Source organism: Mus caroli, chromosome 1 (assembly GCF_900094665.2).
Source record: "Mus caroli chromosome 1, CAROLI_EIJ_v1.1, whole genome shotgun sequence".
Taxonomy (NCBI): domain Eukaryota; kingdom Metazoa; phylum Chordata; class Mammalia; order Rodentia; family Muridae; genus Mus; species Mus caroli.
In genome coordinates, this window is record NC_034570.1 from 135090479 (window position 1) to 135103586 (window position 13108).

A 13108-nucleotide genomic window follows, 5' to 3' on the forward strand; every position below is an offset into this window, starting at 1 on the left:
GTTTTGTTCTCTTACTGATAGGAAGTTCTTGGATGATATAACTTAGAAACAAACTGAATCTGAATTTGTGTGTATGTGATCTGTAAACATAAGGCTTACTTGGATTTTCCCTCACTCTTCAATTGAATTCTGAAGCTTTAGAAATTGCTATCATCAGAGTAACTATTAGATGCCAATTAACCAGTTTGAAAGAGACCTATACCTTTTGTGTTAACTATATATTTCCTTAAAATTATTCTTAAGTTATTTAATGACTATAACTTTTACTCAGTCTTCCTATGAGGTAAGCTCCTTTGGGACAGAGATTGAAATTTCCAGTTGTAAAAGCAATAAAGTAAAACTACTATGTGCAAATGTTGATTCCTGCCTGCTGTCAGCATGGGAGCGGACAATTGCCTGAACTGTTTAGGTCTTGGATTTCTCACTTGTAAAATAAAGGTATTAACTGGATGATGTCCAAATTCACAGACTTTAACCTTTTCAACTATCTGTAGTTAATCTTTTTTTATTTCTTTTATACATTTTACTAGTTTACTATTCAAGGAATAGAAATAAGGGTTGGTGTGAGATACCTAAACATACAGCCTGAGGAAAACATATCTGTACAGGATCCAAAGGACTTCTAGAAGTCAGCTAGGCCAGTCCTTTATGCTGTATTGAAGAGAAGATTCAAAGACAGTGAAAAACTCCCTCAAAGCCAGAGAAAGAGGCAGGGAGAGAAAGGGAGAGGAAGAGGCAGAGGAAGAGGAAGGGGAGGGAGTAGAGGGAAGAGGGGGGAGGGGAAGGGGAAGAGGGCTGATGCTAGCATAAGGATTGCCACATTCAAAGTAAGACAGTACTGGTTACTGTATATTTCCTTTCTTACTTTAAAACTAATGGATTATCATTATTAAAAAGAAGCTCAGCATTCAACAGTATGGAATGATGACACTGTACATGTTGTGTCCTGTCTCCCTCAACAGCACAGTCTACTCTTGCCATTTAAGTTCCAGCAATACACAACACTTATCTTCCTATATGCAGTACAACACTGATTCATGCCTATTCATGCTTATTTTCTCTTTTGTTGGCATCACAGGTTGCTATTACTTTTCCATTTTTATTTTTGGTACCTTTCATGGTCTCCCCCTTTTTCTGTGTACATGTTCTCTAGGGTTTTATCCTGGCTTTTAGTGGACTCACTTTTTATGATTAATTTATTCAACCCCAATGGGTTGATTGCTGTCTAGAGATGCATCTTTCTAACTCTTGAACTCAGGTTTATTTCATAAAGTCTGGGCTATATAAGATGATCGCTTACTAGCCATCATAGGCATTACATAGACAATCCAGACTCAAAGTGTCATGTACTCAGATTGGCCCAACACTCATTCCTGGGTTTTGCCCATAGTGCTAAAGGATAAAATTCAGTTGTGTTTTTTAAAATTTTATTTTAAATTTATTTCATATTGTATATATGTATGCTTGTGTTTTACTTGTGCATGTATATATATATATATATATATATATATATATATATATATAGAGAGAGAGAGAGAGAGAGAGTATATGTGTGTGTGTGTGCCTGTGCCTAAGGAGCTCAAAAGATGTTTGAGCCCCTGGAACTGCATGGTTGTGAGCCATTGTGTGGATGCTGAGAACTGAAGGATATTCCTCAAGAACAACAAGTGCTTTTTCCTCCTGAGCCATCACTTTGGCTCCCAAAAGTCAGTTGTTAAGAGGCCAAGACATCTCCCATGTTATGTCACCCATAGGCTATTGCTCTAGGGAAACTGGTGATCTTATTCAGGGCAAGTGTAAAGTCCCAAGAACCAAAGGAACCAATGTAATTCTTAGTTCATGTAATGTCTGTTATAAGTCTATTGTGGAATGAAGACTGGGTTCAGAATACAGAAGCTTTTTTTTATTCTGTATACATTCAGAATCAATTCATCTAATCTTTGTTTTGGCTCATTCAATACCAGCTTAATATCTAGGGTATCCCATTGAATCTTTATCTGATTAAAGTGAATGGTTATATAGCAGAATATCATATTAACAAAAGATTGGAACTGGCTCACTGAGAACTCACTAAACACTTGTGGTACTCAATCAAGATTCAGCTTAATGCTTGGTTCTTGAAAGGGAAAATTTACATTTCTCTTATATAACACTTAGTTTATCAACTCTGCACCAACATTTTTGCTGTGCACTGATTATAGGCATGTCAAGCAGTAATTGGAGCCACCTTCTCAAAGCAGTGGTTACATAAAGAAGAAAGACAGTGCTCAGAAACTCAGAAGGGCAGGATAGTGGAGCTTAAAGAATGGAGGAGGGTGTTGCAACCAGAGTGCTAGCGGGAGGTGTTAATGTAAGCCACAGCACAGATGCCATCGGCAGTGATTTGAAACCATAGAAACAAGTCGGAGCTACTGCTTCTGTTTATAGTGAGCTGAGACCTCATGCATGCAAACTGCTCACACCACCAAAAATGGTTGAGAGTTGTCCCTGGCTCAAAATAGATTCAGGTACTTTTGTCCTGTCTCCATGCATCTGTGTATGCTTAATTAGTTTACCAGCTCTACAATCAACGTTCTAACTTGATAATGTAGAGAAAGCAACTTTAGTTTTCTTTGCAGTCACAGTGATGTGAACTGTTTCCACTGTTCACCTCCAGTGGAGACCTGGAAAAGAATAATGTGAAGCTGATCTGCATGATGGTGGTTAATATCTTAGCTCTAAACAAAATCCCCCATGACCAAGCATAGGAAATCACCCAGGCCTCTTTGTTTGACTGTAGATGATACACTCAATTCAGAGTGCTTAACAGCAAGATGAAAACCAGCCATCTTTGACACATTGGCTAGGATAAGTGGGTGTTAGGTAGAAATAAAAGCCATGACACAATCTTCTGGGCTCTTTAGAACCTTACTACTAAGGAACCAAAGCTCGCTCTTTCTGCTAAGAGTTAGTCTTAAAAACATGAAGGGTTGGAAGATAACAGTGTAGAGAAACTTGTATTTGACAGTATATTATAGACCTGAATAATCAAATTCCCGAAATAAAATGAGGCTAAACAGGATGGGTTTTGAATGTGTAGAAAATTTGTTTTCATTGTTAGAATTGAATAGATTCTTTGGATTTCTGTAACTGGCTTGGATGTGGATATGGAATTAGGAATTAGAAGGAATCAGATCCTCCCCTTCATTACTTCATGGATCATCACACATTGGTAGCCTAAGGCTCAAGTCAGGGTCTCAGATTTTATTTATTTATGTTCATTTACAGTTTCTGAGAAACTGTATTGAACCCAAATGCTCTTTATTCTGTTAGTGGTCTTTCTTACTGAACTCTGACTTCTCGAGTTTGATGTTCTTACTGTTTTCAATCACATTTCCTATCTCATTCCAACATCCATCTGATGCCATTTTTTCCCCTATCTAGGATCATTGCTGTCCTCAATTTTACAGACTTCTGCTGTTTTTCAAGATTATCTAAAGTGGTTTTTCTTCCAGGCATTGTTGTGCATACCTGAGAATCCTAACAATGGAGAAGCAGAGACAGGGAACTCTCTCACTTCTAAGATAGCCAGAAATACATGATGAGACCCTGTCTCATAAAACAAAACTAAACGTTCTGTTAAATTTATCATAATTACTTACACTTCCTTTCTCCCTTTCTCCTCCTCCCTTCCTCCTCCTTTCCTCCCTCCCTCCTTCTCTTCCTTCTTCCCTCCCTCCTTCCCTCCCTTCCTCCTTTTCCTCCTTTCTTCTCTTCCTCCCTCCTTCCCTCCTTCTTTTTAATGGCTATCACAACAAGGTATAGTTGTCTTCATCAGGGTTACTATTGCTGTAATGAAACACCATGACAAAAAGCAAGTTGGGGAAAAAAGGCTTTATTTAGCTTATATGTTCACATCACTTTTCATCATCAAAGGAAATCAGGACAGGAACTCACACAGGGCAGAAACATGGAAGCAGGAGCTGATGCAGAGGCCATGGAGGAGTGCTGCTTACTGGCTTGCTCCTCATAACTTTCTCAGCCTGTTTTCTTATAGAACACAGGAGCACCAGCCCAGGGATGGCACCACCCACAGTGGGCAGGGCCCTCCAATATCAATTTGAAATTAAGAAAATGCTTACAGGCTTGTCTACAGCCCGATCTTATGAAAGCATTTTCTTAATTGAATTTCCTTCTTTCAGATGACGTTAGCATGTGTCAAGTTGACATAAAACTGCCAAGTACAATAGTGGAAACAGAATTCTGATAAAACTCAAAAGTATTTAATTTTGAGTTACTCCCTACTGGTCTACAATTCACAAGCTGTAGCTGGGATCAGAACATATATTAATAAACAGTTTCCCCATTGCATCTGTCAGGGCCCTATGAGACAGATGAAAAATGAAGTCAGAGCCAGAAAGGTTTCATGCTTTGGGCTGAGCATCATTGTGGCATGCCTACCACCTCAGTACTTTGCAAATGGAGGCAGCAGGGCTCTAATTTCTATGTTACCTTGAGCTATATAGCGAGACCCTATCTCATTTTTCCTTCTTGCAAGAAAAGGGACATTTAAGTCGAGAAGAGTGACACATGTATATAACCCCAGAACTTTGAAGTTGGAGGCAGGACGATCAGGAATTGAAGGTCACCTTCATCTATATAGTGAATTTGAGGCTAGCCTTGACTACAAGACTCTGCCTCAAAAGTACAATAAATATTCACATGTTTTGAATGTAAATGGAGAGCATCAAATCTAGGACCCACAAACAAGTGCTCTGATCTTAGACTTTGTGTTCTTTTCATCCAGTCAAAGCAAGATGTTGGACAAACCTAAGGCTTATGGTGAAACAACATTTATAAGAGAGAAGCGATAATGGGCTGGAGAGGTTGCAAAGTGGTTAAGAACTGCTCTTGCAGGGGACCCAAGTTTGAATCTAAGCACCCACATCAGGTTGCTCACACTCACCTGTAACTCTACCTACCACTAGGGAATCTGATTCCTCTGCAGGCGTCAGGACTTGTGCCCATACCCACACATGTACATATAATTAAAAGTAATAAATCTTTGAGGTGGGAGGAGAGCATGTACAGGAAGATGGCTCCACACATAGGCAGGAGAGCAGAATTTGCACGTGGCTCTGACATCCACTAGCTGAGGAACCTGGAGTGAATCACTGCATTTCCCTGCACTTCATTTCAAAGTAATTACACTAGAGATCCTGGACGTGCTCTCTGGTTGATTCTAGCATCCTCCAATTCTGTAACCAAGAACTGCTTATGCAGATCAGATACAAATCATGTCTTATATAAGTTGCAAAGCTTCCCCAGGGACTACCAAAGAGCTATGACTGTGTGTGATCTTTGGTTCAATTTTAGACTCCTCACTCACTCCACGTGAGCACGTTGAAACATGTCAGCAGGTGACAAATGGCTTGAGCATCAACTTAAATTAGTTTTATAATAAGAGCCATGAGCTTGTCAATTGCAGAATAATTTTACTCTAGAGCTACATAAGTCATTTGTTGATAGGCTGATCTTGTGGCAATTCTCCTAGGACTCATTCAAAATGGCATACAAATACCATGCTAAAGACTTTGTGAAGCCTATTTGTCATGCCCTTGAACTGCAGGCTTCCACAATTAGCTGTCCCAGTACTGAATTTCCTTTACTATTCTGGTGAGCTGGGTGATCTTTGCTACCTCAACAGATTTAGTTCTACAAATTTAGCAGTATCCAGGCTATTTCCCCCCCTAAGCATTGTGTCAGCAGTTTGGAAAAATTGCCATCAGGGAAAAGCATGTCCTTTGGTTGAAGTTTCAAGTTGAAAATTCAACTTTACACAGGCAAATGGTAAGTCATGGGCAATGTAACACAGCAGGACTCAAATCTCAGGACAAAAGAGTGGCTTAGGTCAGAAGGCAGGAGGTGGCATTTGCAAGGAAATTGGCAGCAGTGCTTTGTGAATAAGTTTAAGCACTAGCCAAGTAGAGAATAGCAGCAGTTGAGGAACCATATAGAAAAAAAAGATGTGTGGACGGGAAATGGTAGGGGAAAGTTCACCGGAGCACGGGATATAGTGGCCTTTGTCTTTATTTTTAGAAGAAAGATGCTGGAACCTGAGTTCTCAGTGAAATGCTATGAGCTCTTAGGTGGGGAAGGAAACCTCAGGCCTAGGCCTCTTTGTACGCTCTAGGAACTCAACTCACACAGGTTAAATAAGATAGAATTTACTGCTGTTTAACTTTGGGGAATTCAAAAGGCAGGCTGGGCCCTTGACTGACAGTAGGCTGTCTCCAAGCACTCGGTGATTGCTTGTTTCATCTATGAAACTCCTGCCAGAGTAAAAATGTCCCTCCTAAGCAGCTCTGTGGTTCTACCACTTTCCTCCCTGGCAAGTGTGGAGAAATCCCAGAGGGGTAGCGGGGAGTCAGAATGGTGCTATTTAGGTCACTAGCTCAACACTCACCAATCACCATGCCAAGGAGATGGTATGCCCTAATTGGCCAGCCTGAATCTCTGTTTATGGAGTCAGAGCATTAATGACTGACCATCTATCAGGTCATCCAGCTACAGGGGCATTGAGCGTTCTAAAGTAGGGAGGTTTGGACGGACAAAACATAGGTCTATTTGAATCTTTCCGTGAAAATTTTAAAAGTGTCTTCATGTTTAACATTGAATCTAAAGTTAAGGGACTAAAAACAAAGGTGGATTATCAATAATATTTTAAAATCAAAATATTAAAATTTGTTACTCTAAAATTAGAAAACAAGATACAAGATCAAGACTGGGTAAAACTTGAATCAGGAGAAAACCCGTACTTCGGATAAACTTGGCTAAAACCTAGCATTGACTCTACATCTCCCCTGTAAACTCGTCATTAAACTATGCATTGTTATAAATATAAAGTGACTGATAATTAAAATCAAAATTTAGATAATCATGAGTTAGGTAATTTTCTCATAAGGGACATAACCCATTCTCAATCATTACTTCCTGTTTCCACATGTGATAGAACTACTACAACCCATAAGACATGGTTAGTTTCTCTGAAGCTGATTCTGAGATGGATGAAATGCAGACCCCTAAGAAAGGGAGGAAGGCAGAATGGATCAGAAGGTAAAACCGGTTTACTGTGTTATTGCAGCTGAGATCTCAGCTCATCCTTCATGAGCTTCATAGATAGCATGGCCCTTAGAGGCACCCAAAACAGAGGCAGGCTGCTTGGGGTGGGGAGGAGGATAGCAATATGCTCCCTCAACTTCAGGTAATGCCAGAGGAGGGACTTGGCTGCACCTCCTTGGTAGACAGGATGGATGGAAATGGGAAGGAGGGTGAGGAGGATGCAGTGATTCAGGGGCACACAGTGATATTTGCTATATACACTGCTTGAAGAGTTTTTAAGACTCTGCACAATTGTCAGATCTGTTTTCATTGTGGTTTGCAGGCAGGAACAGTCTCTTTGGCTAGGGAACCTTTAAAGTGTTTTCATTGTCAGAGCAAAGAGAACAAAGTGGTTGGACAGAGAATATTAATCTTGGTGAGAGGAGGCAGCTATGCAAGACAACACAGACTGATTAAGATAATTCCTCAAGGAAGAACACACTGACTGTCACTCCCAGGGTCAACCAGCAAAGAGTTATTGTGCAGCGTTTTGAAGAAAGACTTTAGTATCTCAGTCCAAGGACAATCTGACAGAGCTGTTTGGGACAGACAGAAGGCATTGTACCCAGAGTTCATCCCTTGTCCAAATTTCTTGGCATCAATAGACCCTTAGTGAGCAGGACCTGGGATGGATGTCATATGCTTTATTTAAAAGAGCTGTTATTATTCCAAATGCTGTATTCTGTTTCTCAGTGAAAATCTTTTCATGCTAGTGTCAAAGAAGACTGTCAGTAGCTGCTCTTAGCTTCTCTTTCCAGCAATTGGCCTCTATCTCACAATCTCCTGTTCTCTCTCCATCAGCCACTCTGCTGTCAACCAAATATGCCCTTTGCTAAGTCCTAACTCTGGTCCCTTGGAAGATAATAGCCCTGTCCCTATGACTATCTGAAATTGGAGAAGGTGGGATGCACCATTGCCCAGCTTTGTCCTCTATATTTTCTGCACAAAAGGCTGAAGTTAGTCTTAACTATTAAATATTATATACTATGTAAATATTAACACATTAATATAAACAACTAATTGGGTGTGGTGACTTGTGGAAGTTACAACACAGCAGGAGAAAAAAAGTACTCCTAAGGGTGACTTTTTCTGCATAATTCATAGGAAAATCATGTAAGACATGAAGTATGCCAAGGATCAATTACCAGCTTTTTCCCTTGTTTCAAACCTGGGCTACTTCATGACAGCATTGCTTCTATGGTTTCCCATGGTTTTTCATAGTAATATCTATTCATTGGTGCTGTTTTTCCCTCTGGGATTCACCCATCTTTTCTCAGAACTAACTCTCTCTCTCTCTTTCTCTCCCCCCACCCTGTGTGTGTATTGTAGTGTATTTGCACATGTAGGCAGATGGCAGTGCCCATAGTGGGACATACTGAAGCCAGAGAAAGATGTCCAATGTGTTCTGTTGATCTACACGTTGTTGCTGTTATTATTATTAATATTACTGGGAAAAAGGTCTCTCAGAGACCCCTGAACCAGAGACTCACTATTTTGCCAGGCTGACTGGCTAGTGAGTCCCATCGATCTACCTATCTCCACCTGGAAAAGCTGGGGCAATATGGAGATATGCTTTTATATGGGTGCTGGGGATTGAAACTTGGGTCCTCTTCTTTTCCTAGCTAATGCTCTTACTCAGTGAATCATCTCCTTAGCGTCTGATGAATTAGCCTTTTCTGAATAACATTTTGTATGACTAAGGCAGAGAAGTCTTTGTGAGATGTTCCTGCCCTAAGTCTTTAAAAGGTTTCAGTGTGGCAGTGCCAGACAGAGACACCTTGGTACCTCAGGACCTTGGCGACCAGACCCAACACTGAAAATTGGTTTCGTTTAAGGTTTCCCTCTTAATGTGAGACATGGACTTCTCTTTATTTGTTTAATCACTTAAAAAGAAAATATTTAATATCTCCCACCAAACCCCTATGAAAAATAAGAAAAACCTCAAATGCACATTTTAAGGACAAATAAACCCTTAAGAAAGAATGAAAATGTTCCCTCATTGTCCCATAATTCACATTCAAATTCTTTTACAAGGCTATAACTGATAATGTGCCCAGAGTATTCCAGATACTCGTGTTCTTCCTCCCTATTTTGAACTGTGCAGATGTAAGTCTCTTTGAAAGATGCTGAAATAAAAGAAATCTTGAGTATTTCAGTTTAGCTGGAATGTCTGCACCAACTTAATGACAAACTACAATTTAAAATCACTTAAAAAAAAAAAAAGAAACCGTATTATTTGTTCTAGAGTTCCTTTTGGGAAATTAGAGAAAGAATATAACCACTTATATTTCTAGANGAGCTATAAAATTTTTCTCTATTTCGAGTTTAGGTTTGTTCAACTCTTTTCAACACACTCTTCTGTTCCCCTCAGAGTCCCCACATGGTGGTACAAACTGATGCCTTAGCCAAATGGACCCTATGAATAGTCTTCTCAGGTAGGTAATCCTGTTATACAATCATATTTGACTGCTTTACTGCCTGTTTTGTTTTATTTTTATCTTTTAATAAAGAAGCAGCCTAAATAATTTATGTAACACAGAGTGCTTATTTAAAATCAGCCTTGGAGCTTTATTGAATTGTTTACTTTATTACTAAGTCTTCTTTGTGTTTCTGTACTTATCTCCACTGAAGCACAGTGAGTGCTATGCTGAGAGTGCTGAGCAAGAATGTGAAAGGAGGGACCTGGTTTGGGGGTGGACACAAAGGAGGACTCTTAGAAAATAGCACTCAAGGCACAGAGACAAATGAGGTTTGTTGTGTAACTAAAGTAGTGGGGTGGGATGGAAATTAATCAAGTGAAGACATTTTACATAGCATAACATAGATGTAAAAAAAGAGTTAGGACTGTATAACGTATAAGTGGAGAGCTATGACCCTCAGAGAATGCATAGATATTTGGCTTAGATAAGAGGGCGGGTGGCAGTCACATTCATTCAAGGCAGCAATACAGGAAAATGAGGGCTGGGTGTACTGAAGTGGTGAAGGGTTTAGCATGCACAAGGAAGGCCTTGGGTTCAATTCCCAACAATGAAATCAAACACATCAATAAACAAGATTTAGGAAAGATGGGAAGGCTTTGACTTCAGAGCAGTTAGTCCATATTAGATAAAAGACCCCAGAAAGTAATTGGTTGTAGGATTTCCAGGTAAAAGAGAGGGCTTTGGACTGGAGGTATGGGTTTTGAGACATCTATCAATGTAGGCATGTGATTAAAAGAAATGATTTGTAAAAAACTGGTTAGAATGGGAATAGAAGAAATCCAGCGAGAATGTTGAGAATTATTCATAGTTAGGGATAATCAGAAAAAGAGGAGCTCATGGGACATACCAGCAAGAGACTAACGAAGAAAAGAAACCTGGAGATTACGGTCTGGAGAGGAATGGGAACCTGGTCCTTTATGGTCAGGCTCTATGGGAAGCTCACAGCTAAGACATCGGGGATGAGGAAAGACTCTGTAAAGCACTTAAAAAAAGATTATGGGGAAAAGAAAAATAAAATAGTGGCTGCTATGCATCCCAACACACTTCCTTAGCTGATGGAACGTAAAGTTTCTACAATGTGTGGTATGCAGTTTACATTTTATTCTCTTCTTATTTGTAAGGAAACAAATAGCCTAGTGGGATTTTCAAAGTACACAGTAGATTTGCTTGTAATTTTAAAATTTGTCTTCAAAATTACCCTTCTGATTCCTATTTTTTTTAATATTTAATTTTTTAATTTTTTATTTTTGTTTAAATAGATTCAACATTGGACAGTGTATAAAGCTTATAAGTATATTTGGCATATGATTTACATTTAAAAATTTTTCAGCTTTTTCTTGTATTGAAAATAGATTTTTTTTCTCATACAGTATATCCTGATTATATTATCCCCTCTACTCCTCCCAGTTCCTCCTTACCTCCCCTGCACTCTGGATCCACTCCCTTTCTTGTCTCTCATTAGAAAAGAACAGGCTTCTAGAAGATAGCAATCAAATGTGACAAAATAAAATATAATAGATGAAGCAAAACCTATCATATTGAAATTGGACAAGGCAACTCAGTTGAAGGAAAAGAGTCGTAAGAGCAGGCACAGCAATCAGAGACTGACTCATTCTCAAACCTAGGAGTCCCATAAAAATACTAAACTAAAATCTATAAATCTATAAAAATCTATAGTATATCCACAGAGGAGCTGGTGAAGGCCCCCGTAGGCCCTGTGCTGGCTGCTTCAGTCTCTGTGAGTATGTATGTGCCTTGTTTAGTTGACTTAGGGGGCCTTGCTCTCCTGGTGTCCTCCATTCCTTCTGGTTCTTACACTCTTTCTGCCTTCTCTTCTATGGTATTCCCTGAGTTCTGACGGGAGGGATTTGATGGAGATATCCCTTTTAGATTCACTCTCCAAGTAGCATAATTTCTGGCTGTGGATCTCTGCACCTGTTCCAATGTTCTGCTGGAGGAAGCTCCTCTCATGATAACTAAATAAGACACTGATCTATGAGTATAGCAGAATATCATAAGGAGGCAGTATATATATATATATATATATATATATATATATATATATATATATATTAAAGACAGGTAGCGTTTGGTTTACTCCATGTTTCTGGGCTATCTAGTTTCTGGTTTTTAGTTACCCAACCAGTGTTAAGTATGGGCTCTTTTTTGTGGAGTGGGCTTTAAGTCAAATCAGACACTGGTTAGGTACTCCCACAAGTTCTGTGCCATCATTGTCCTGGCATATCTTGCAGACAGGGAAGATTGTAGGTCAAAGGTTTTGTGGTTAGATTGATATTTACATTTCTCTTTTGGTAGCCTGTGGAGTACTTTCCGGAATCAGAGAGACTGGGGTGTAGAGGTAAAAGCTCCCGGTAAGCTCTGGCATGACGTCTCCATGATCAAGGAGTTGCGTGGCTGTTATCCTAAGGAAGGGGCCCTGTCATCAGTTTGCAGAGAGCAACCTATTGTCCTAGAAACTGCCTGGATTGTTAATGGATTTTTCATGTGATCTTCCTTGGCCAACAAGTCAACTGAATGAAACTCAGCCTTCCTACTAGAAGCCTCGTTTGGTAACAAGAGATGGCCAGCTGAGACTCTGTATACCCATTATTAAGAGATCTTGCTAGGATCTCCTTCATAGATTCCAGGAAGATTTCCCTGCATAGGTTCCCATATCATCTCTCAAATGCCTTTCAATTCCAATTCTCCCCATACTCCCTTTCCCTCTCCCCCCATCTCTTATCTGCTTTCCCCTTCCCCATCTGATTCTCCCATTCCTGATCTCACCTGCCCCTAGTCCACATAAAAAAATCTACTCTATTTTTCTTTCCATTATGTCTGCCTTAGATCCTTCCACTATACCTAAGCTCTCTGAATCTATGGATTGTAGCTTGGTTATCATTTACTTAATGACTCATATTACTATATTATATCCACATATAAACAAATACATACCATATTTATCTTTCTGGACCTGGATTACCTCACTTAGAATGATTTTTTTTTCTATTTCCACCCATCGGCCTGCAAATTTCATGATGTCATTAAAAAAAAAAAACAAAAAACCTAAACAGCTGAATAACACTCCATTGTGTAAACAGACCACATTTTCTTTATCCATTCTTTTGCTGAGGGACATTTAGGTTGTTTGCAGTTTCTGGTTATTATGAATAAAGCTGCAATGAACATGATTGAACAAATGCTCCAAAAGACTGTTTTAGTTAGGGTTTCTACTGCTGTGAAAAAATACGATGACCATGGCAACTCTTATAAAGGAAAATATTTATTGGGGCTGACTTATGGGTCAAAGGTTTAGACCACTATCATCAGGGAAGGGAGCATGGTGGCATAGAGGAAGGCATGGTGTTGGAGAATGAGCTGAGAGTTCTTGATCTTGACCTTGGGTCAGGCTTTGACGTCTCCAATGCTCAAGCTATGCCCAGTGTCGCACTCAGTCTCCTTATGCTGCCTTTGGATCAAGATAGAGA